Below are 23,963 nucleotides of genomic sequence, written 5' to 3'. Positions count from 1 at the left end.
GGCATGATAGAGAGATTTCATCGAACTTTAAAAGCAGCAATTATAGCATCAAACGACTCGGTTCATTGGTCTGACATTTTACCATTCATTCTACTTGGTTTACGAACTTCTATTAAAGAAGATTTAAAATGTTCATCTGCTGAACTTGTTTATGGCCAAACACTTAGAATACCTGGTGAATTAATTATTTCAAATAGTAATAAAGAACATGATTTTTCTAATGACGCTCTTCATAAAATAAGAGAATATTTTTCACTTGTTCGTTCTAAAGTTTTTCATCATAACAAAGAAAATGTTTTCGTTCCTAAGCAATTAGAAAATTGTGAGTATGTTTTTGTTAAAGTTCTTCGTAAATCTAATTTAGAATCACCTTATGAAGGACCTTTTAAAGTTATATCTAAGAAGCATAAAACATTTACAATTCAATACAATAATACTATTAAAAATATTTCAATTGATTTACTTAAACCAGCAAACATACTTATTAACACTAATTTAAATACAAATACATTAAACAACAAAAAACAAAAAAAGGTTACATTTAATATTAATTAATAATTTGTTTGTTTCAAATTTTCTTGGAGGGGGAGTAAATATAGTGTTAACTACTTTGTACTCTTTACTTTAATTTTTAAAATAATTTTAATTGAGTTTTCGTGTTAACTTAAAATTTTGAATAACTTCAAAAAAAAGAAAATTCTAATTAGTTGGAAAATATTTAAACTCAAAAATAAACAAAAATAAATTTTATATTGCAAACCAAAATAAACGATTTTTTTAAATATCAACTTGAATGTTGATATAGTGGGATCCATAGTATTTTTGCGCAGAACACCTTTCTGCATCGGCGGCCTCCGGCCGCGCTTATAAAAAATTACCCTGGGTGGGTACAACACCGGTTTGGAGACCAAATCTATATCCGCGCAAAACTCTTTTACCCACAGTTTTTCTTGTGGGTACACCAAAATCATCAAAATTACAACAGCTACTTGAAAATTTTCAATTTTGTTTGCAAATATCTCCGAAAAGAAATACAATTCCCAATTTCCGCTTTCAAATTCGTGATCCTGGGTCCAAAGCGCGTCTTTTGATACCTCTCCCGATATGTTTGGATTTGTTTTAGCAGTTGTGAGCTAAAGTAAAGAATTACCGGAATTAATCTTCGCTGTGTAGCTTGTGCCGCCTACCACGCCGAAGATCCTGGGTTCAAGCCCCGGGCAAAGCAACATTGAAAATTTAAAAAAGTTTTTGGAAAAAAGTTTTTCTACGCGACAGTGATTTGGGAAACACTTCAAGTGTATCCTGTTATGAAAAGCTTCTCAGTGAAAATTCATCTGCCTTCAAGATGCCGTTCGAAGTAGGCATAAAACATCTAAGTTCTGTCCCGCCAATTTGTAGGACAAATTAAAAGGAGCACGACGCAAATTGGAAGAGAAGCTCGGCCTAAAATCTCTGCGGAGGCTATCGCGCCTTGCATTTATTTATTTGAATTAATCAAACATACTAAATGTACTTCTTTTTGTTCACAGAAAGGAGGCTATTTCTCTGCCAACAACTGTAATATATGTATGTATGTACGTATGAATGTTTGTATCTGCATCTGTTGTCTGCTTGCTTGCTTAATAGTAGTTTAGTGTTTCATTGTTGTTGTTGTCGGACCTCAAGTTAACCAAAATGTAGAGACAAGCTGACAGATGCACACACATGCATACACACTTATACAAATTTAAACAGCAATACCAACAGCAACAGAGGCACCAACAACACCACGCATCACCTAGGCAGTGGATGACAACAATCAAAGAGGAGCGCTCACTTCTGTAGTCATTCAACGCAAAACGAGCGAGAATGAAATGTATAAATGTAAAACAACAACAACAACAACAACAACAAACAAAAACAACAAAATAAAAGAACAGCAACTAACTACCCAAAACGACACCGATTCGCAGAGTTTTGGTGAGTGCCAGTGCCAGTGGCAGTAGCTGCATAAACGCGAATGCTGGCATGAAGGCAGGGGCAGAACCTGAGACAACGAGTATTATACTTTGAACAAAACCAACGACCACGATGACGATGACTTTGGCTATATAGCTATAGCAATGGCTATGATGACGACGACGATGACTACTACTACGACAACAACGACACCGACGATTACGATTACGGACGGGCGGCAATTGCTCGCGACGCTGTCTACCGCCCGTTTAGGTATCCGATAGATACGGCGCTGCGCTGACGTATTTGGTGAACGCGTTCCGTGTGAAAATCGCTGCTCTTATAGTGAAAAATTATTAAATTCAATTTTTTAGTGGGAAAAATGCATAAAAAATTATAAAATTTATTAAATAATTATGAAATAACATAAAGTGAATGTGGAAAGCGTGAAAAATTGATGAAAAGGCAGTGAATAAGGCTATAAAACAAACAAATTGCATAAATATATATATAAATCTACATATATATATATACATACATACATGTATGTATAATAAAATTGAAATGAAGCGCCGCCGATAAAACGGGTGAGCATTAAATTTGTTGGTGCTGTGAAAAAATCTATAAGCAATGATGAGGAAGAAGAAGAAGAGTAGTGAAAGCCAACAGGAAAATGAAAAAAATTACATATATATGTAGATATGTTAGATACATGTGCATATGTATAATGAAGTATACTAAAAAATTTTAAAGCAAATGAATAATACAAATCATAAGGAGAATCACCAGTTGTTGTAGTTAAGAGTTGAGTTTTAGTACTTACATACATACATATGTACGTACAACTTGTCGAGTGTATTATGGAAGTGGTAAAAACGCGAGTGGAAATCGTTCGCAATTGAGCGATTAGTATGGCATTGTGTACGAGTACTGTATTTCCATTGCGGCGAAGAAAAGTGTAAGAAAAAATAAAATTTGTTGGAGTATACATAATTTGAATTGGAAGTAGATACTGCCTCATGCATACAAACAAACAAACATATGTAGAAGTAGACGAAGTGGCTAAAAAAAAAACAAAAAACAACGGGGGCAGCAGCAGCAACAACAGCGCTAGAAGAATAAAAGAAGTGGCGGTGCAAAAATTTAGAGGCGCAAGTCAAGAGTATAATAAAACTAACTCAGGTACATACAAACGTACATATGCATGTATGTAGATATGTATATGCAATACCAGCCGCCGGAATACAAAGCTCGTGGTAGCACTGGCTGGTGGAATGGTTAGTTGGCGGCATCTATTGTACATATAATACGAGTCTAAATGTTAATATATTTCTCTGCATTTGTGGGTGTGCGCGCGTGTGTGTGTCGGAAAACCAATACATAAAACCATACATATGGATATGTAAGAGCGCTTACAGTGTGACAGGCAATACAAATTGCCGCAGCTAAAATCGAAAAGGTTAATTACCCGTTGCTAAATAAAGTAAAACAAGAAACGTTTACAATTTTGTTGGAATTAAGTAATTTTAAGGTGCGGGCTTATTGCGATTGCCATTTGCTTTTTGTTAGCTGAGAAAAAATGTGTCTTAAATGTTAATTAGAAACAGAGCGTATAAAAAAAAATCTTAAAGAGAAACATGAAATGATGAAAAAAAGGCCATAAAAGGGAAAAAAAAATAAAACTATAACATGGAAAATAAACAACTAGTAAAAGAAAAAAGATTCAATAACAAAGCAAACAATTTTTCAAAAACAAAAACCAAATTAAAACATGAAAGAAAAGAGTAAAACACATACAAATTTAAAAAAAAAAATAAAAAGATCAAAACAAAAAGTTTTAAAATAAAAAAAAATTACCCCTTCAAATAACAAAAACAAACTCAGAATTGCTAATGGCCGAGGCACAATGAAATTTTTCTTATAGATGCGTTTAGCACAAGCTTATGCATTCCAGTAACATCCCCACAATCAACTAATATTTTGTTTTTATAAATATGAAGGAACTTCAGACTTGGCTATTGAAGTTTCTTTCACCTTACCCATTCACGACAAAATGTGTCGAAACACAATACTTGCTAACATACATCCCTATTATGAACTCATACGATACACGATAAACGCTTGCAATCTGTTATACCGTATTATGAAATAAATTCTAGCGTGTGAAACCCGATAGGTCGCATTTATCGTTTATCGAGGTATTGCCATACGCTAACTATCGCATCAGCTGTTCAATTTCTACGCTACTTATCGTTGATAAATTTTTGCACGATACGTTGGGATCTATTTAAAGAAAAGTAAATATAAAATTAAAAATCCAAAAGAATCTAACTAAAGTTTCATTCCCAACACTCTGTTGCAACACCATGGGCAAGAAGCCGTATAGTGGCACAAACCTTCAAAATATTTAGTTTGGATGACCTATTTTTACGGCCGCGCAATCTGCCTCCTACTTCTGTTAAGACATACTCTGAAATCTATTTTTTTTTATTTAACTTTTCTTTTACTTTTAGTATGTCAAGTACTTACAGTGTAGAGTTAATTTTAAGAAGATTGGAAGCATCTTTCAAAGTTCTTCTTTCTATGGCCTTTATGCGAGTTTCGTCAATTTGTTCATTTGATTTTATATAAAATGCAACAGAGGTTGCAGAAAACATGTTATTATTAGAGGTTTTAAAAACTTTTGCCACTTTTACGTACAAGACAATTGAATTTTTAGTATTTGCGTTTTGTTTTGCTAATTTTTTCGTATAGATTCAAAATAATTTGTAAACAAAACTCTGCTGTCATTCACAATAGTACTAGGGTTGCCAGATTTTTACTTCGGTTTCCCGGGACATACCTCAAATTTGAGCCAAATTTCCGGGATTTTTAAAAATTTCCCGAGACATTTGAAAAATAAGAGACGCCTATATATTTATATGGGTTGCTCATTCGGCGAAATAATTTTTACATAGAATTAAAGTTTTTAAACTCCTTTATTTATAACAAATATTTTTATGAAACAGGCTATGGATTCATTTTCCAAACGTTATTTTAAAACGCAATATGAATATTTAGGTGTGCGAAATGTCAAACATTGACAATACTCAGAACCACAATAGGGATGAATTTTTCTTCTTTACAGAGTTGCATGCAATATGCTAATGAGTTGAATACAATCGAAGCCGCAAATATAGCTATGTTGCGTAGCAGATTATAATTTATTAATTATTTATTAGCTGTGTTTTTTTTTTTACATGTATAGGCGTTTACGCTTAAACTTTATATGAACTGCTAAGCGTCAAACTTTAAATACACCTCTGAAATTGCTGCGCATACAATTAGTACTACTAAATTTAAATACGCATTATACTCGGATGTAACTGAAATATTTGTCTATGTTTCACCTCTAGACTAATTCTATGTATCACCTCTTAAAATGGTGCGTGTCCACAATTCATCGCAACTGATTCAGCTATATGTTTTACATTATGGCCGTCAGAGGTTTGTGTCTCCGATATTAGGTACACCCTGTTCTGTAGCTAGTTATTTAACCACTGCCGCTAGATGGGTCTCGTCAGCATTATCTAAGCGAGGATAAGCGTTTTTTACGCGCAAGCGTAGACGTATATGCTTCTAAAAAAACTCGGATATTATGAAAATGCCGGGACATAGCATTTCTCGGCGGGACATTTTAAAATTCGTGAAAAATACAGGATGTCCCGGCCAATACGGGACATTTGGCAACACTAAATAGTACATCTATCGGACGTGTGGAAATCGCAATATGAAAGCTGAATTTTTACGATACGCTAGCAAGCGTTTATCGTATGAAAATTCATAATAGGGGTGATATTTTGTGTCGTATTCATTTGCTATATTTTGCCATTTTCAATTGCGTAAAGTGCTAGAAAAGTTACCAACGAGTGGAAAAAATAATTTCACTTCCAAAGTATGCCAGCACCCTTAGCCAAAGCAAATGTCAAATTCTTCTTCTTATGCTTTGCTTACAACAAAGTGTCGCTCAATCTACCGTTCCCCATAAAAATATGTGCAATCTACTCATAATGCATAAGATTGAGTTAAACGCATCTATATGAAAAACTGCTTGTAACGGGGCTTTAAACTTGTGATTGGTAAACTTGTAGTTGTTGTTTTATTAAAACATCCCCTTAAGAAGCGTATTACCAACTGCCACGTGAACGATCATCTTTTTCATTTTCAATAATTTAAGCAAAGAACACCAAGAAGTTTGTAACTGAAACCATGCAAAACAATCTAACAAAAATTCGAAAAAATTAAATAAGAAGAAATTTCACGAAAATTTCGAACTTTTTGTTTACATAGAGTTTTCAGACTTTCTTTTGTATATGTAGTTTTGTAGCCCAATAAATTTTATTTCAACAAAGTACAAATTATAGGGCTCTTGAAATTCGAATTGATTGTTGAAAAAACTTATTTCCGAAAGAAGCTATAAGCTTTTTGTATGAAGGAAAATATAAAACACCCCTCGGAAAAAAGATTGTCAAAAATCAATTCGAATTTGTAGAGACCCATAACTTTTACTTTGTTAGATTTAAATTGATGGAACCCAAAACTGCATGCTACAAAAAATTCCGAGAACTCCAGGTTAGAGTTCGAAATGTTTGAAGATTTACTTGAATTTTTTCGAAAACGTTTTCGAGTTGTGCTTGTATAGTTTTAGTTATAAAGTTCATAGAAGTTTTTTCTGAAATTGTCGGAATTAAAAAAAGAAGAGTTTAAAATTGCATCAATACTGTCACTGCAATTTTTCTATTCGCTTCTTTATGTTCTCTAAAAGACGTCTGCAGTTAATACATATTACCACTTACCGAAAATAAAAGTAAGACATTGATAGGGAGAGATGCAAGCTTCAAAGTAGGGCTTGAAGGGATACACCAATAGTTTATAGGATTTTTATTGGCAAGATAAACACTGCTGAGGCACTGTGAGAGGCGGTACATTGCTACAAATACTATTTACGATAGCGAACAAACTCTTTATCCATGGTATGAATATCGCTATGAACTTACAGGAAAGATACTAGAAAATTTAGCCGAATTGCCTCCGACTGGTTCTCCATTCGCGAGCCAACGAGTAACAGAGGTGCTTAGTATTAGTATGGCTCATCACCACCATAATCGTGAAATTCCTTGAACTCATTGATTTGCTTTAGGATATGTAAGACTTTCAACATTTTTTACAAACAGATGCTTTACAACAAATTTTGAAAGTGTTACTTTTCGTGTGTCACGTCTATATATTCCTACACAATATTTCAATATCGCCGGTGTGCTTGAACGCACAGCTTGAACATAAACTCTGTGAGTGGCAAGTGCACTTACTGTAAAATTGTGTTTTCAATTAATTCTCTCGCCGGCCCTGGTATTGTCAATCTTTGTAATTTTATAAAGAGGGACTCGTGCTTTTGGAATAAATTTTGAATTGAGTGTTGTATCATTTTTATTTAGCTCTACTATGTGGTGACAAAAATCTATTATATTACTTGTTAACTGATCGAAATATTTAATCTCCAAAACAAGACTTTTCGTTCTGACAAGACCTTTGTTTCACCAACTTTTAACGAAAGTTTGTTTTTTTTTTTTGGCATTATTCTTTCATGTGTTTCTTTGCCTAAATTATTTGCTGCTGGAGTTCCCTTTGTTCTGCTACAATGTAATGATTGAACGATTGTTGAATTTGTGCAACACATATGTAGCTATTAATTATGGAAAGAAATCAACTTAAGTAAGTGGAAAACTATCACCCCTAGCGTATCGTAAAAAATCAGCTTTCATATTGCGACTTCCACACGCCCGATAGATGTACTATTGTGAATGACAGCAGAGTTTTGTTTACAAATTTTTGTGAATCTATGTATATCAAACAGATAGCAAAACAAAACGTAAATACTAACAATTCAATTGTCTTGTACGTAAAAGTGGAAAAAGTTTTTAAAAGCTGTCATAATAAAATGTTTTCTGCAACCTCTCAAACTCAAATGAACAAATTGACGAAACTCGCATAGAGGCCATAGAAAGAAGAAAATTGAGAGATGCTTCCAATCTTCTTGAAATGAACTCTACACTATAAGTACTAAAAGTAAAAGAAAAGTTAAATAAAAAAATTGATTTCAGAGTATGTCTTAACAGAAGTAGGAGGCGGTTTGCTCGCCCGTAAAAATAGATCATCCATCCCAAATATTTTGAAGGTTTGTGCCACTTTATGGTTTCTTGCCCAGGGTGTTGCACCAGAGTATTGAGAATGTGGCTTTAGTTGGATTCTTTTGGATTTTGTAATAATTTTATATTTACTTTTATTTAAATAGCTCCCAACGTATCGTGCAAAAATTTATCAACGATATCTAGCGTAGAAAATTAAACAGCTGATGCGATAGTTAGCGTATAACAATACCACGATAAACGCTAACGATCGGGTTTCACACGCTATAATTTATTTCATAATACGGTATAACAAATTGCAAGCGTTTATAGTGTATCGTATGAGTTCATAATAGGAGTGTATATGTAGGCTGATGGAAATCGATTGCAATTAAGAAGCTGCTTAATCAGGCAGATTCGGGACGCATTCTGCATTTTCACCTCTGCAAAAAATAAAATATTATTTTATCAAAATCATGGAAACTTGCCTAAAAAGGACCGATATTGACAAAAAGGAACCAGCGGACCAAATGGGGTTAGAAGGGACCATTTTGGGGCCAAATGGACGAAAGTGGCAAACCTGGTTGTGACTAATAGTTTGGTGAAAAAAGTAGCTTACTTCAAGGAGCTAAAACCGCTAGAGAAATAGGAGTGAGTTATAAGAATAAATTAAGTGAGGGAAGTGGGATAAAAACGGGAGAGAAAAGGCAGACAACGCACCGAGTGAAAGCTAGTAATTTTTATATTATAACTCTTTTCTTGTTCCTTTAAGAGGAATATGTAAATATACGTATTAATAATTCACTGACAGAAATGAAAACTTTGTTTCTTTCAAAAACGATTCGGAAAAAATCAAAAATATATCTCCAGACCATTTGGACGGGATCTGAAGTTGGCAAGACAACTTTTACGTGGAACTATTGGGTAAATTGCCTTGAATTTGGCGTAATTTATCCATGAAACAAAATAATTGGCCGCGACTATATTTTAGAAAATATCAAGTAGCGCGCCAACATCATGTGAAGTTAGCGTGCCACTCTCAGAAAACCACCGTAGAGACCAGTTAGGAAATTAATTCTTCCACGTGAATTTGACGTACATAGATAAGTGGCATTCTTTATATGCCACGACCATTTAAATTTTTTTTAATATTTTGTAACGTTTTGTTATAATTCCATTTAGAAAGTAAAATGCCATTAATATGACGCTCTTTTTTGCAAAGATATAGCTTATTTTATTCGTCCACGACCCCTTTAAAAATCTTTTATATAAAATTGGGCGTGGTTCTTAACCAATTTCGTTAATTTTTCTTCCGAGCATTGCTTATAGTAAAGGCAAGCTCTGTGCTGAATTTTGTTATAGGTTTAACGGTTTTGATTTATGATTAATAATATTTGTAAAATTGATTTTATCACAAGTAGGCCGTGACACGCCCCTTTTCAGCACTTTTTTAAAATTTTTATCAAGAGTCCCAATATCAGTCCACACATCAAATTTCAACATTCTAGGTGTATTTTTTACTAAAAAATCAGGGTTTTTGGGTTTTCCAAAATATGTTATATATATAAAAAATGGGCGTGGGTATCATTCGATTTCACTCATTTTCAATACTCAATCTATTCTTAGCCCGTATACCGAATTTGGTGAAGATATCTCAATGTTTGCTCGTTTTAACGGACGAACAGACGGACGGGCATGGCTTAATCAAAATTCTTTTCAATACTGAAGATTTTGATACATGGCAGTCTAAACCTATCTCGATTCCTTTATACCTGTACAACCAACCGTTATCCAAACAAAGTTATAATACCCTGTGTACAAGTACAGCTGGGTATAATTAAAATAATAAGTAGTAGTATGCCCATAAATAACGGCAACGTAAATAAAGGAAAATATGCCAAATAAAACTAAATTTAATACGCTTAAAAAGGCAACAGCAATATAAAATCATTTGAAGTGAGCACATTTTTTTTCATAAAAAAGCATGAATGAATTAATGAGAAAATGTGCCAATATATAGTAAAGCCAAACGGTGGATGAAGGCGCATGAATGCGGCAAAATGAAAGAAAACACAGATTCAAATATGCATACAGCCATACATACATTTACATAAGTGAATGATATATACAGCTGCGAACACGAAAATAGCACTGTAAATTTTTAACAATTTTAATTAATCATATTTTTATTATTCATGTTTTTTAGTTTTATTTAGATATTTTCTTATTTATAAACAGGGGCGCAAACTGTTATTCCTTTTATAATATTATTCCTTGCAAAACTATTAATTTTGGACTTTTAATATATTTGGATCAAGATAAAAATTATTTTCGGATTTTTATTACCTGAGTCCAATAGAATTAGTTAAACTCGGACTTTTAAAAATAAAAGTCCGGAAATAAAAGTTAAATCCGGACTTTTATTTTTTAAGGCCAAAATAAAAGTCCGGCATGATAACAAAGAAACGGCTTATCCGAAATAAAAAAAATTTACTTTATATGTGGACTTTTATGGAAAAAGTTCGAAAAATAAAAAGGATGCATGATTCGACGTGATATTGCTATAGGGATACCTGGGAACTCAAACATTTTCACCTATTACAATTTTTTGAAAAAAAATATTATTATTTTCCGTCCCTGTTTATAAAAGGTGAAACCTTTCAATCCAACCTAAAAAAAATTTTCGAAAAGTGTATGGCGATTTCAAATTTTTTTTATTTAGTATTTTCAAACTTTTTTTGAGTATGCAAATTTGTGGCGCAATCAATTTTAGTCTCACAAATTACAAGTTATAAGTCTCTTGAAATACGCATTGATTTTTGAAAATTTTTCTCCCCGAAAGTTGTTTTATATTTTCTCTCATACCTAGTTCTATTTTTTAATAGGTAACTTTAATATTTGAATATCAATTTTGAAAATAACGGTTAGTTTGAGATTTGCCTCCAAAATTACATTCAAGCGTTTTCACTTATAAAACGCTCCTAACGGGGAAAACAGCAGCATTTTTGAGTAGAACATTTAGTTTGTTTCTAACATATTTAGAAATGAAGATTACTTTAATGAATCATGGAAAAATTTCTAAAAAAAAAACTACATATGTATGTAAAGTAAGATTTTCTGCTCTCCTGTAAAATTCAAATGCCGTCAGATAGACAGACGGTTTTGCAAAGGCATCGACGATATTTAACATACTTATCGAAACATCCATTTAAAAGCGACAAATATTTTGTATTTTTTTTGGCAGTCTGGAAATATTTAACCATATTTACCATTATGTAATCATAAATTCCCTTAAAACACATAATATTTGATTTTATTAATTAAGTCTTGTGTTATTCGATTAGAAATTGTCGATCCTTTTTAAATGCAATAGACTAGGGGCAAACAAAACAACTAATATTAATATCCCAACAAAACATAACATTGTTTTGAAATTTCCTACAGAAATAGTTCTATTTTTTATATGAATTAAAATTCGGGGAAAAAATTGCCGAAAATCAATTAGAATTTTGAGAAATTGTTGTTTGTTAGACTAAAATTGATTAGGCAACAAAACTGCAATCTCAGAAAAAGCTCTAAAAACTCTTACTGAAAAATTTGAAATTTTCATTTATACCAGCGATGCAATCAAATGGAGAAAATAACGCCGTGGCAATGAATTAATTTCCCCCTTTTTCCCTGATTTGATTTAGGATCCACCACTTTTTCCCACCAAATTTTGTTTCTTATTTTTGGGCTTCCCACAGAAAATGTATCGACTTGAAAAACTTGCTGTCTCCAATATCCACGAAAGTTGGTAGAAATGTTGCTTTTCTAGGCTAAATTAACTTTGATAAAAGCGGGACCAAAAATTTAACGGTTTCTGATGATACAGTCCCGAAATTTCGCTCTTTCTTTCTTGAGATTATATTCGATAAATGTTTAACCAAACAAATTTAATACTGTAGTATTTCTCCGTACATTGGAAATAAAATAAATAAAAAAGTTGTACCAATTGTTGTATTTGGGTTTTTTGGTACTTTTTAAAGTTCTGCAATTTTTGTTATTTATACCCCTACAAAACATATTTAGGTAATTTTCTCCGGCAATGTCAACTTTTATAGATTTCGAAAATTTCAATTTCCAATGTCACTGATCAAGTTCTAACAAAGGCGCCTATAAATATGATACATGATTTGAATTAAAAACACAGAGTAAATATGTTTCAAAGTGTTTATAAAAGAACTACCAACAAAAAAGCAAAAGTTAGACACAAATTACAATGCGTGCAGCGGGGTATTAAAATGGCTTAGTAGATAGCATGAATTTAAGTGAACACGAGTTCAAAATTCTGCACACCAAAAATCTATCTGATGAAGAAGGGAAGTTCGTCAAAAATTCCTAGTAACCATCGCCTTTGCGCACATTTTGTAGTCTTTCTCTAATAGCGAAATATTTTTCTAATAGTGAAATATTTTTCTAATAGTGAAATTGTTATTTCAGCCGCCGAATTCCAACCTTCGCTTACGCGAAAACTCAATCGCCAATAATACCTAGAACAATAACAAGTCCGCAGAAAAGTATGCATCATTTAGTAGGATATGATTACAAGGAATAGCAGCCTAACTCCAATACTTTTACATAGGACTTAGACGGTTATTCCTTATGACCATATGGTTCTAAATGTAGCATAATTTTCTGCGCACTTCATACTGTTTTAAAATTTTTTTGGCAATTGAGTTTTAGCATTAGCGATTGTTGGAATTTGGGGGCAGCTTTCATCGCGCTATAGCTTCAAAGCCTTTTACACATAAAAATTTAATAACCTTATTTTGAACATAATAGATCTCTTTAAATGATATTGAATGTAAAACGCAGCGTAACGTAAATTATATAAAACATTATTGGTATGATTTTATAAGCAACAAGGCTGTGTTTGCATGACACGATTTTTACACAGATTTCCTTCAACTGAGTAATTTAAAATTATTCATTTCGTTAGCTTGCCGAAATCTCTTTTACCCCTTTAGCTCATTTTTTGTTAGAAAAGCGCACGAGTGTGCGAAACTCTCACGATTCGACATCAGTGATGCAGACTTCTTGAATTTTCGAAATTGATCGAAAATGTTTTTGAGATTAGTTTGTATAGTTTTATTTATACAATTCATACATTTTTCTTCTTCTTAAATTACACAAAAATAAAATAAGAATATAATTGATACAATTTACTAAAAAATTCCACTACTATTATCGTGTTCGAATTTTCGAAATATTTCGAATATGTTTTTGAGATTGGTTTGCGTAGTTTCAGTTACACAATTCATGAAGCTTTTACTTATATTATCGAGAATAAAAAAGAAGCAGATACAGTAGAATCGCGAAAAATTAACTCTCAAGAAAGTTAAACGCTCGGCTAAGTTGACCGAGCTTGAGCGTCCACGTAGCACTCTAAAAAGTTCACTATTGGTTAACTTTTTTGAGCTTTTTTCAAATTCAACCGTTTGTTTGGCAATAAGAAGAAGTGCGGGTATTCCCCTATTTCTGTGTTATTGTCAAATTACGGAAGATGACGAAGATGGCAAGGTGTCCGATAATGATAACGAAGAGCAAGATATGCAACAACAGAAAGTGAGTTTTTCGGAAGCAGTTGGATGCATCAATACTCTGATTAAGTGGTATGAAAGCAATAATGATACAAATCAGATATCAGATCTTATTAATATGCGGGCGAAAATTGTCAAAAGCTATTACACAAAAGAAAAAAAAACAACAAACAAATCTCGACTGCTTCTTTAAACCAGCTCCTACAAATTAACAAGTATATATCGACGTGCCATACGAAAATTAACATTTACAAAATTTTTTCATAAAGTGTTACTTTTCATATGGCATCGGCGTGACAATGTGAATAAATAAATCTCGTTAGCTTAATGTGAAAATGTGCTAAGTCACTTTTTTTGAAAAATTGTATTTTAATGCAGTTTTAAAACTGAATTCAAAATACGATCACAAGAAAAAAATATTTTAATTTTTAATTTTTACGTGCTGTTTGCAATGATGTGTAAATGTGCTAAGTCGTCAACTTTTCAAAAAAAAAACAAAAACAAATGTGCTAAGTCAACCAGTCAATAATATCAATCTGAATTACTAGTCATTTCTTTGTGCGCGCATTTTATTTAATTATTTATTTCATTCAGTCTAAAAGTACATGCTTTGTTGTTGTTGTTGTATTAACGATAAAGACACTCCCCGAAGGCTTTGGGCCGATGTTGATGGTCCCTTGCCGCATATAGATCCGGTACGTTCCGGTAACAAAGCACTATTAAGGTACTAGGCCGACCATCTCGGGAACGATTTATATGACCACATTAAAACTTCTAGGCCATCCCGTCTTCCCCACCCCCTAGTTCCATGAGGAACTTGGTGGCGCCAGAGCCTCAGCTGTCAATGAAACAGGATTCGCTACCGTTAGGTGAGTTGACAACTGGGTTGGAGAAGCTATATATTGTGCTGGCAACCCCTTGAAATTGGATTTACCCAGTTGAGACATGCCTTTGGTGTATGGTAAATGCTTTGCGCTGACTATAATCTACTTCAGTTCTTACATGTAGATAACTACATGCTTTGTTACAGACTAGTTAAAAACAGAAAACAATTCAAGCTTAAAATTATATAAGCTGTTATTAAAATTAAGAACACTACTGAATCGATTTGCTAGATGTATAGTCCTTGTTATAGGTTCATTCATAGCATAATTCGTTTTATTAGTTATTTAGATAAATAATCTATTATGCCGAAGATCACGCATTGGAATATATGAAATGAACAAATTAGATAAATCAGAACAATTCGTGCTAACGTTTATCACATTATAGGCAAGCATGAGTGAGATTCAAGTTTTTCTGTCATGCAAAGCTTGAAGACCAAGCAATTTGTATGTATGTATGTATGCTCATGACTACATACAAAGCAATTAGCCAGCCGATTACGTGCTACGCGTCACCCATATGGTCGCCAAGCCTTAAAATCACCCACTGGAAGAAACTACAGGCCTGCCAGAATACTGCTCTCAGAATCGCCACGGGCTGTCTTCTTATGTCCCCAGAACACCATCTGCATAATGAGGCGAGAATACTCCCCATCAGGGAGAGAAATGAGATGCTGACCAAACAGTTCCTGTTGAATACCCAGAAACCTGGGCATCCCAACAGACATCTGATTGATGAACCAGCACCGCCTAGGGGCTTAAGGAGTCATCTCCGTAAGCATTTTGAGGAAATACGGCACCTGAGAACCCAGCCGTATGAAGTGAAAAAACACAAGCAGGTCCTTGGTGAACTCCATAAACAGGCGTCGGACCTTTATGCCGGGAATTGCCCGGTGAATCCAGTACTTAAAGAAAATTATTCAAAACTCGCGCAAGAGGAACGCATACCCCGCATACTCTTGCTCAACTTCGTTCTGGATACTGTAACAGGTTAAACTCTTACCTATCCAGAATCAACCCCGACATACAAAATGTATGCCCCGCTTTCAATGTGTCCCCACATGACACCAGCCATCTCTTCAATTGTAATGTGGAACCAACGCCTCTAACACCCCTTTCCTTATGGTCCACCCCTGTTGAAACGGCAAGTTTCCTTGGACTCCCGTTAGAGGATATTGATGACAATTTGTGATCGGTCGCGGCGATTAGGTGGGGCGAGCATTGCTACAACAACAACAACAACCAAGCAATTTGCACCTGCTGGTATATGATGGGAGGGCGTCTGGCCAGCGAAGCATACGTAAAGCAATTTTTGTAAAAAAATTTTGAGCTCTCTCAATTTTATAGGAGATATATTCATTCATAGAAAGGATTCCATATTATTGAGCAATATTCAAGACGACTTCTGATATAGAAAGTGCCTTCAACGTCATAGGCTCCTTAAAGTCACTGGTGTTAGGTTTATTGAACCCAACCATTGCAAGAAATTTTGAAACAACGAAGTCAATGTTACTAGAAAAAGAGAATTTAGAGTTAAAAATTATACTCAAGTCTTTACTCTCTTTACAACGATTAAGAGATTTAGCATTTAGTTTGTTGATAAAGTATGTGGCAATTGTCTTTTTGGAATAAGACACAACACAGCATTTGTTTGAATTTAAAAATAAATTATTGTCTGCAAAAGAGTCCACATCAGAACCGTTAGAAATAGTTTGACAAATAAATAGTATTTTTTGTGAAATATATAGTTTTAGTGTTTTATTTCAATCATTGAAGGTGAGGAGTGATGGGAAAACATATTGAGTAAAAAGTGCTAAGTCAGGAGAAAAAATATGTTTTGAGTGCGGAAATTGTGCTAAGTCATAAAATAGCTGCTGGGTTGGCATACATGATTTTTATTTATCTTTTTCAAAGCTTCTACACTCAAAAGCATTGCAATTAAGGTATCCTCATTCACTGTTTTGAAAAAAGAAGATTATTTCAATAGTTATTCATTTTTTTTTCGTCTCCTGTAAAATTCGTAAAAGTTGACTTAGCACATTTTCACATTAATCTAACGATATGTATGTTCTGTGAACTTGAAATCAGCCAGTACAAATTAAAACTAAGTTGATGCTCTGTAATGAATAAAACTAAGTCATTTAAATAAATTCAATGTGTTATAGCCCAAAAACTAAGTTTATTATCGCATTTTTTCAAATTTGAAAATCGCTTGGAAAAGTTAATATTTCGGAAAAGTAAACTACCGACGTTGGAACGTTTTGGTTAAATTTTGCGCGATTCTACTGTAATTGGTAAAGTTAACTCAAAAATTCCCGCTGCTATTTGCGTGTTCGCAACTGTAGGTATGCTTATACCTGCATCATGTATTTGGATTCACTAGTGCCTAGGTATAATAAAAATTTACAAATCGTGAATAACAAAAACCGATCTGCTGCGATGACGCTTGAATGACGAATTTTTGTTAAATTTTATTTTTCACATATGTACATAACTAATGTACATACATACATATATATGTAGGTATGTGTAAACATAAACAACTTAGGTATTTATTTATTTCATAATTTCAAGTCCTAAAAAATGTTTTATGCGGGTGAAATTAAAATTAGCAAACAAACAAAAAAAAACCAAAACAAATTTCTGTTAAACTTGAAAAAAAAAAATTAAATAAAAAATCTACGTACATATATGTATGTATGCATTTATCTGCCTGAATTACTATACATACCTAATACATATAAACAAATAACTTAAAGGTGCATTAAAAAGTGTGTGTGTGTTTGTACATATGTATGTATAATGAATGACTGTCTTACGCATTGCGAAAATTTCAAGTCAAGCAGATGTGCGTACGCGCCGTCACACAAACACACCGCTGCATTAACAGATACATTCATAGATACACACCACTACAACGCTGCCATGCAGTCGCTAACGCTGCTGCGTCGCTGCCAATTGCACGTGTATTAGTGCAACAGCGCTGCTAATACTTGGTAATTCTTCTTCGCCTGCATTTTCATCGTTGATTGGTGCTCTTTTCGTTTTATGCTCTCTCGGCTTTCGGAATTCATTCTCTCATTGCACACAACTCGTTTCCTTCGTATGTGTTTTTCTGTTCGGTTGCACTATGCGCTTTTTCCGTAAGGGGAAATGAAAAATTAATTAAAAAAATATAAAAACAAAGCAATAAAAGAAAAATTTTAAGCGTCTAAAACAGAGACATATTCGTATAATTAATTTCTAAAATGCTTAAATTTATTCTCATTTCCGGTTGTTTTTAACTTTGCATACATGATGGTTTGTGCATGTGTATAGGAGTGTTTGAAAAAGTATTGTAACTGTGTATGTGTGATGTGTGGCATGTGTGTGATGTACGCTGTGAGTGGGGAATTGAAGCGAAAATTTGTATTCAGTGGTATCTTAACCAGACATTTGAGATACTGCGCAATGATTTTCAATAAATTATGTAAATAAAATAAAATACAAATCCGAGTTCATTGAACTTTGCTCCGCATGGAATTAGATGGAAATGAAGAATTATAACTAATTAGTTCAAAGTTGTTGAAGAATGTTGATGAATTTGTTTGTGTGTAGGTAATTAAATATTCTTAAGTTTTCGAGAATGGCTTGTTTTGCGTAATGTGTGGGTAATGTGTTTAGCCACCCTACTGCACAGGTAATAGGTTCATTTCCCAGGGCATGTGACATTAGGTTAGGTTTGGTTTAAGTGGCTGCCGTCCGCATCTGAGCGGCATACCTAGGCCTTTATAGGCCCATTGTGAAACCACACGGATTTGTTCCTATTCTCCTAATCAAACCACTTCGTTGAGTTTGTGAAGCTAACTAAGCGTCGTGTATTGACCTCAGCTATATCAGTCAGATCTTCTTCTGCCAAGCGCTGGACATTCACAGAGTAGATGGTTTCAGGCTCTTCTTAGTTGCCGCAGCTTCTACAATAATCATTAAATGGAGCGCCAATCCTTTCCGCATGCGGTGACCAGTGAGAAGACCTACAACTAACGACAGATCCCTCTTACAGAGGGTGAGAAGCTCTCGTGATCTCTTCTCATTCCATTCCGGCCATGTGAGTTTTGCCGTGTGTCATCTATCATGATGCTTCCACCTGGCTCCCGCTTCCAGCATCCTTTATCTTGAGACATTAAAAGACATTCGAAGAAGGTTAATCAAAATCGAATCTCTCCTATCCTAGACTTAATTTTTTTTAATTTTCCTACAAATTGGCGGGACGGGACCTACTTGTTTTATGCCGACTCCGAACGGCATCTGCAAGCAGATAGGTTTTCACTGAGAGCTTTTCATGACAGAAATACACCCGGAGTGCTTGCCAAACACTGCCGACGGAAAGCTATTATAAGCGTGCTAAAAACTAGGACCTACAGCAGTGAACAGAAAAACAGCAGCGACAAATTTTACAAAGTTTCGTTAGCTAAATTTTTTTTTCTAGGTTTTTTCAAGAAAATCTTTACTGAAGACTTCGAACATTTAAGTATGCAGTTTTGTTGCCCAATTTAACATTTTTTATGGAGAAAAATCTGAAACACCCTTCTCAAAAACATCTTCAAAAATCTATCCGAGAGACCTATAACTTGTAATTTGTTAGACTAAAATTCATTGGGCTACAAAATTGCCTACTCAAAAAATTGAGAGAAATCCGAATAAAAAGTTCGAAATTTTCGAAAACGTTTTTTTTTTGCATAGTTTCATTTACAAAATTCATGGAAGGTGTTTTTTGTGTAGGGGTTTCTTAAAATAATCGAAAATAAAAGAAAAAATAATAATTGGCGAAATTTGATAAAAAATTGCCAATGCTATTTTTTTGCTCGCTGCTGCATGTTATAAAATACCTCCGTACTCTTGGCAAATACCAGAAGCTTCTGACCTACTTGCTGCTTCTAGATCTGAAAGCTGTGTCAAACACGTTCGAGCTTCATTGGGTTGCCAGATTCTTAACTAATAAAAAACATTGTAAGAAGGTTGACGGGTGGTTAAAACCTGCGGTGGGAATGCAATTCGGTTGAGTTTATATATTTGATATGCTCCCCCGGTCTTACATTCTCTGGAAGGTCTCGCTTTATACACTGTTGTTTCCATCGCCCCCGGAAGATTTCAGCATCAACATCAATTATTGTGTTTCAATCCCATTCATGCCGGCTAAATATCAATGCCCGGTTGGTACCGCAACTAATCCGAATATATTCCTTCTGCTCAACTTAAGAATGCCTGGATGGCTTCTTTCGTTATATGAAGATCACATGCTTTTAGAGTCTCTGAGAGCTGAGAGATGCGACCCTTGATGAGTGAGAGTGCTTCCGTCACTTCTGCGACATCAAAGCCGACTCCAGCCGTCATATCGTTTTCATATCTTTTACGAAGCTCCGGCACTCAAATTAGAGATACGCTGTTGCGACTCGCCCACTAGACTTGATGTTATCGTCGCTGATCTGAGAGGCCATCAGATGAAGATGGCAGTACTATTTGCTTCCAGTAATGTTTTACCTGTTACTTGGATAGGTGAGCTATCGTACGGAAAAACATTCGCTGAGTCCGATAGACCCATATATGTATGTATTTGGATGTGACCGCCAGTATTGCTAAAAATACAGCTCCCTCTACAAAACCATTTTACATCCTTCCGTGACAACTGAGATATCCATGCTCAGAGTTAATAGCTCCCAAACTTGCAATTTTTTTTTTTTTATGAAAGGGGGTTCTATAGTTTATATCCAACACTGGCATAGGATATCTGACTAGCATCTGGCATTATTTACATATATAACAGCATTTAAGGCCAGAAGGCAGTGTATTATTAGTACGCCCATTATGATTGTCAAGTCTTGTCTCTTTAGACATACTATGTTAGCTGTACTCCATAGCAATAGGAAGTGTCTGACCTTGCATGCAATTGCCCGGAATAATTTTAACACTAAAATCATGTGGGTTCCGTGACATAGCAGTATCTTATGAAACTGTCACGCAAATATTTCGGCCCGAATGCGTGCGTTTGCTCCCGGAAAAGCGGGCTGCAGCGAATTCGGAGTTCAACTGACTACCTGTAATCTGCTCTTGTCCAGATTGATCTCCAGTCCGCTATAAGCAAACACTGGTCACGGTAGAAAGATTCTTATGGCCGCAAGATGGCACATGGTTTGTCGATATCATTGAGATTTGGGCTCTGATGGCCAAGTGTGCAAAAGGAGTCCATCTGCCACGTCTCAATGCAATGGGAAGATGGCGAGGCGAATGTATTTTGATAACGGCTCACTCGACCCTCGGACAGATTTATACAGGATTGAGCTTAATAATATTCGAAACTACATCGGCTTATGCAACGATTCTCTAAATAATTTATACGTAACCGTTACTCAATGTGGTATCAAAAAGAACTCCCATGTAGTCAAAGCGAGTTATCCTACCACGTTAGCGACCACTAAACTTAACCTAGCCCAACATGCCGGTTAGACAGGGTGTGGAGTGCTGCTACAGGAACAGCCACAGCGAGACATCCTAAAGTTTGCTTTAAATTTGATTTTCATTTCATTTTGTCTAATTTTGTTTTATTTTCTATGTTCGTTTTCGCACTCTCACTAAAGAACTTAGTGGTGCGCTTGTGCAAACAGTCATTAAAAGGATTTAAAAAAAGTTCCATTACCAAATTCAGATATCACCAAAGCTGGACTGGACAATTTCATGAATGACACCGCCAATTTGGCCACAACTCGCTCCAAATGCTTTGCTCTCTTAGTTCGTTAGTTCACTCAATGTGGTGCGCTGTCATTACGAACTTCACTCGTTCTGCCACTTTACTCGCCTCTAAGTATGTTTCTCCATTTACACTTTGAATACTCCTTCTTTTCATTTATGTAGGTATGGATATGTATTTTTTGTTTTGAGTGCGACTTTTCATTTATCACTAATTGCTTTCATTGAATTTTATTTTTCATCCTTTTTATGTGTTGGTATTTTTTATTCGTTTTGTTTATTTCCTTTTATTTTTTAACATTTTATTTTTACTTTTATGTATATACTTTCTATTTTTAGATAGTTAGTCGTTAAAATTTTTGGTTTTGTTTTGCTAAATGTTTTTATCTTTAAATGCGCGCCACTGGTTTGGGTTTCCTTGTACATAAATATGTATCTTCCAGGAAATTTTGTACTAAAGTAAAAAGTATATTTACAAAAATTTGAATGTACAAATGTAATCAATCATTTTCTTGAGATTCAAGTCTTAAAAGTAGCCTGAATAGGTATACCCTTTTCGTTTTACTTAATTGTTTTCTGTAAAGTTCAAGGTCATAGCTTTGTCTGATTTTTATACTCAGCGTGCTTTGCACACAGATTATATAAACTTCGATTGGATAACGGCTGGTTGTACAGGTATAAAGGAATCGAGATAGATATAGACTTCCATATATCAAAATCATCAGTATCGAAAAAAAATTCGATTGAGCCATCTGTCCGTCCGTCCATCCCTCCGTCTGTCCGTTAACACGATAACTTGAATAAATTTTGAGGTATCTTGATGAAATTTAGTATGTAGGTTCCTGGGCACTCATCTCAGATTGCTATTTAAAATGAACGATATCGAACTTTAACCACGCCCACTTTTCGATATCGAAAATTTCGAAAAACCGAAAAAGTGCGATAATTCATTACCAAAGACGGATAAAGCGATGAAACTTGGTAGGTGGGTTGACCTTATGACGCAGAACAGAAAATTTTGGACAATGGGCGTCGCACCGACCACTTTTAAAAGAATGTAATTTAAATTTTTTGCAAGCTGTAATTTGGCAGTCGTTGAAGATATCATGATGAAATTCGGCAGGAACGTTACTACTATTACTGTATGTGTGCTAAATAAAAATTAGCAAATTCGGTTGACGAACACGCCCACTTTAAAAAAAAATTTTTAAAAGTCAAATTTTAACAAAAAAATTGAATATCTTTACAGTATATAAGTAAATTATGTCAACATTCAACTCCAGTATTGATATGGTGCAACAAAATACAAAAATAAAGGAAAATTTCAAAATGGGTGTGGTTCCGCCCTTTTTAATTTAATTTGTCTAGGATATTTTTAATGCCTTAAGTCGAACAAAAATTTATCAATCCTTGTGAAATTTGGTAGGGGCATAGATTCTATGACGATAACTCTTTTCTGTGAAACTGGGCGAGATCGGTTGAAGCCACGCCCAGTTTTTATACACAGTCGACCGTCTGTCCTTCCGCTCGGCCGTTAACATGATAACTTGAGCAAAAATCAATATATCTTTACTAAACTTAGTTTACGTACTTATCTGAACTCACTTTATCTTGGTCAAAAAAATGGCCGAAATCCGACTATCACCACTCCCACTTTTTCGATATCCAAAATTACGAAAAATAAAAAAATGCCATAATTCTATATCAAATACGAAAAAAGGGATGAAACATGGTAATTGGATTGGTTTATTGACGCAAAATATAACTTTAGAAGGAACTTTGTAAAATGGGAGTGACACCTACCATTATAAGTAGAAGAAAATGAAAAAGTTCTGCAGGGCGAAATCAGAAGCCCTTGGAATCTTGGCAGGAATACTGTTCGTGGTATTGCATATATAAATAAACTAGCGGTACCCGACAGATGATGTTCTGGATCAGCCTGGTCCCAATTTTGGTCGATATCTCGAAAACGCCTTCACATATGCAACTAAGTGCCACTCCCTTTTAAAACCCTCATTAATACCTTTAATTTTATACCAATATCGTGCAAACGTATTCTAGAGTCACCCCTGGTTCCCCTTCTGGCGATATCTTGAAAAGGCGTCCACATATAGAACTAAGGCCCACTCCCTTTTAAAATACTCTTTGATACCTTCCTTTTGATACCCATGTCATACAAACACATTCCAGCGTTACCCTAGGTTCATTTTCCTACACGATGGTTTTCCCTTATTTTATCTCCAAAGCCTGAGAGCTGAGTATGTAATGTTCGTTACACCCGAACTTAGCCTTTCTTACTTGTTTTTGATACCAAGGTCGTCTTTCCCAGATACATATTGATGTATACATAAATTATGCAGCATTGAAAAATAACTGGATTTTTTTATTTATCAAACTTCATCTTTGCAATGCACTAGGCCGTTATTCAGAAAAACTACGTCTACCTATTTTCTACTTCTGTACATTCGAATCTCTGACCGCTCTCGAAGGCAAATTACAGTGATTGTTATATATATCTCGTATATTTACAACGAAAATGAAAAACATGGAACATCATAGCTCTCTAGCAAGTTATTATACCACAGCAGGTTAGGGGGGTCAGAATATACCCGCGGTAGGTATGCCTGTCGTAAGAGGCGACTAAAATACCAGATTCAAGGGGCTGTGCAGCG

At 34.6% G+C, this 23,963-nt stretch overlaps 1 protein-coding gene across 11 annotated transcripts in view; it reads left to right on the top strand.

The window, feature by feature from the left end:
- tou (toutatis) overlaps positions 1–23,963 on the top strand; it is a 252,314-nt gene that overhangs the window by 170,598 nt on the left and 57,753 nt on the right. The window contains exon 1 of one of the 11 annotated variants that reach the window (XM_067775991.1): positions 601–3,120. The exons of 9 other annotated variants lie outside the window; for them this stretch is intronic. The gene's annotated coding sequence lies outside the window, so the exon portion shown is untranslated. Of the gene's footprint in view, positions 1–600; positions 3,398–23,963 lie in introns of those variants that run through there. One more of the 11 variants, XM_067775990.1, reaches the window with a different exon arrangement.

Source organism: Eurosta solidaginis, chromosome 3 (genome assembly GCF_040869045.1).
Source record: "Eurosta solidaginis isolate ZX-2024a chromosome 3, ASM4086904v1, whole genome shotgun sequence".
NCBI lineage: Eukaryota > Metazoa > Arthropoda > Insecta > Diptera > Tephritidae > Eurosta > Eurosta solidaginis.
Note: the sequence above shows the minus strand (reverse complement) of the source record. Positions and strands in the feature narration are given on the sequence as shown.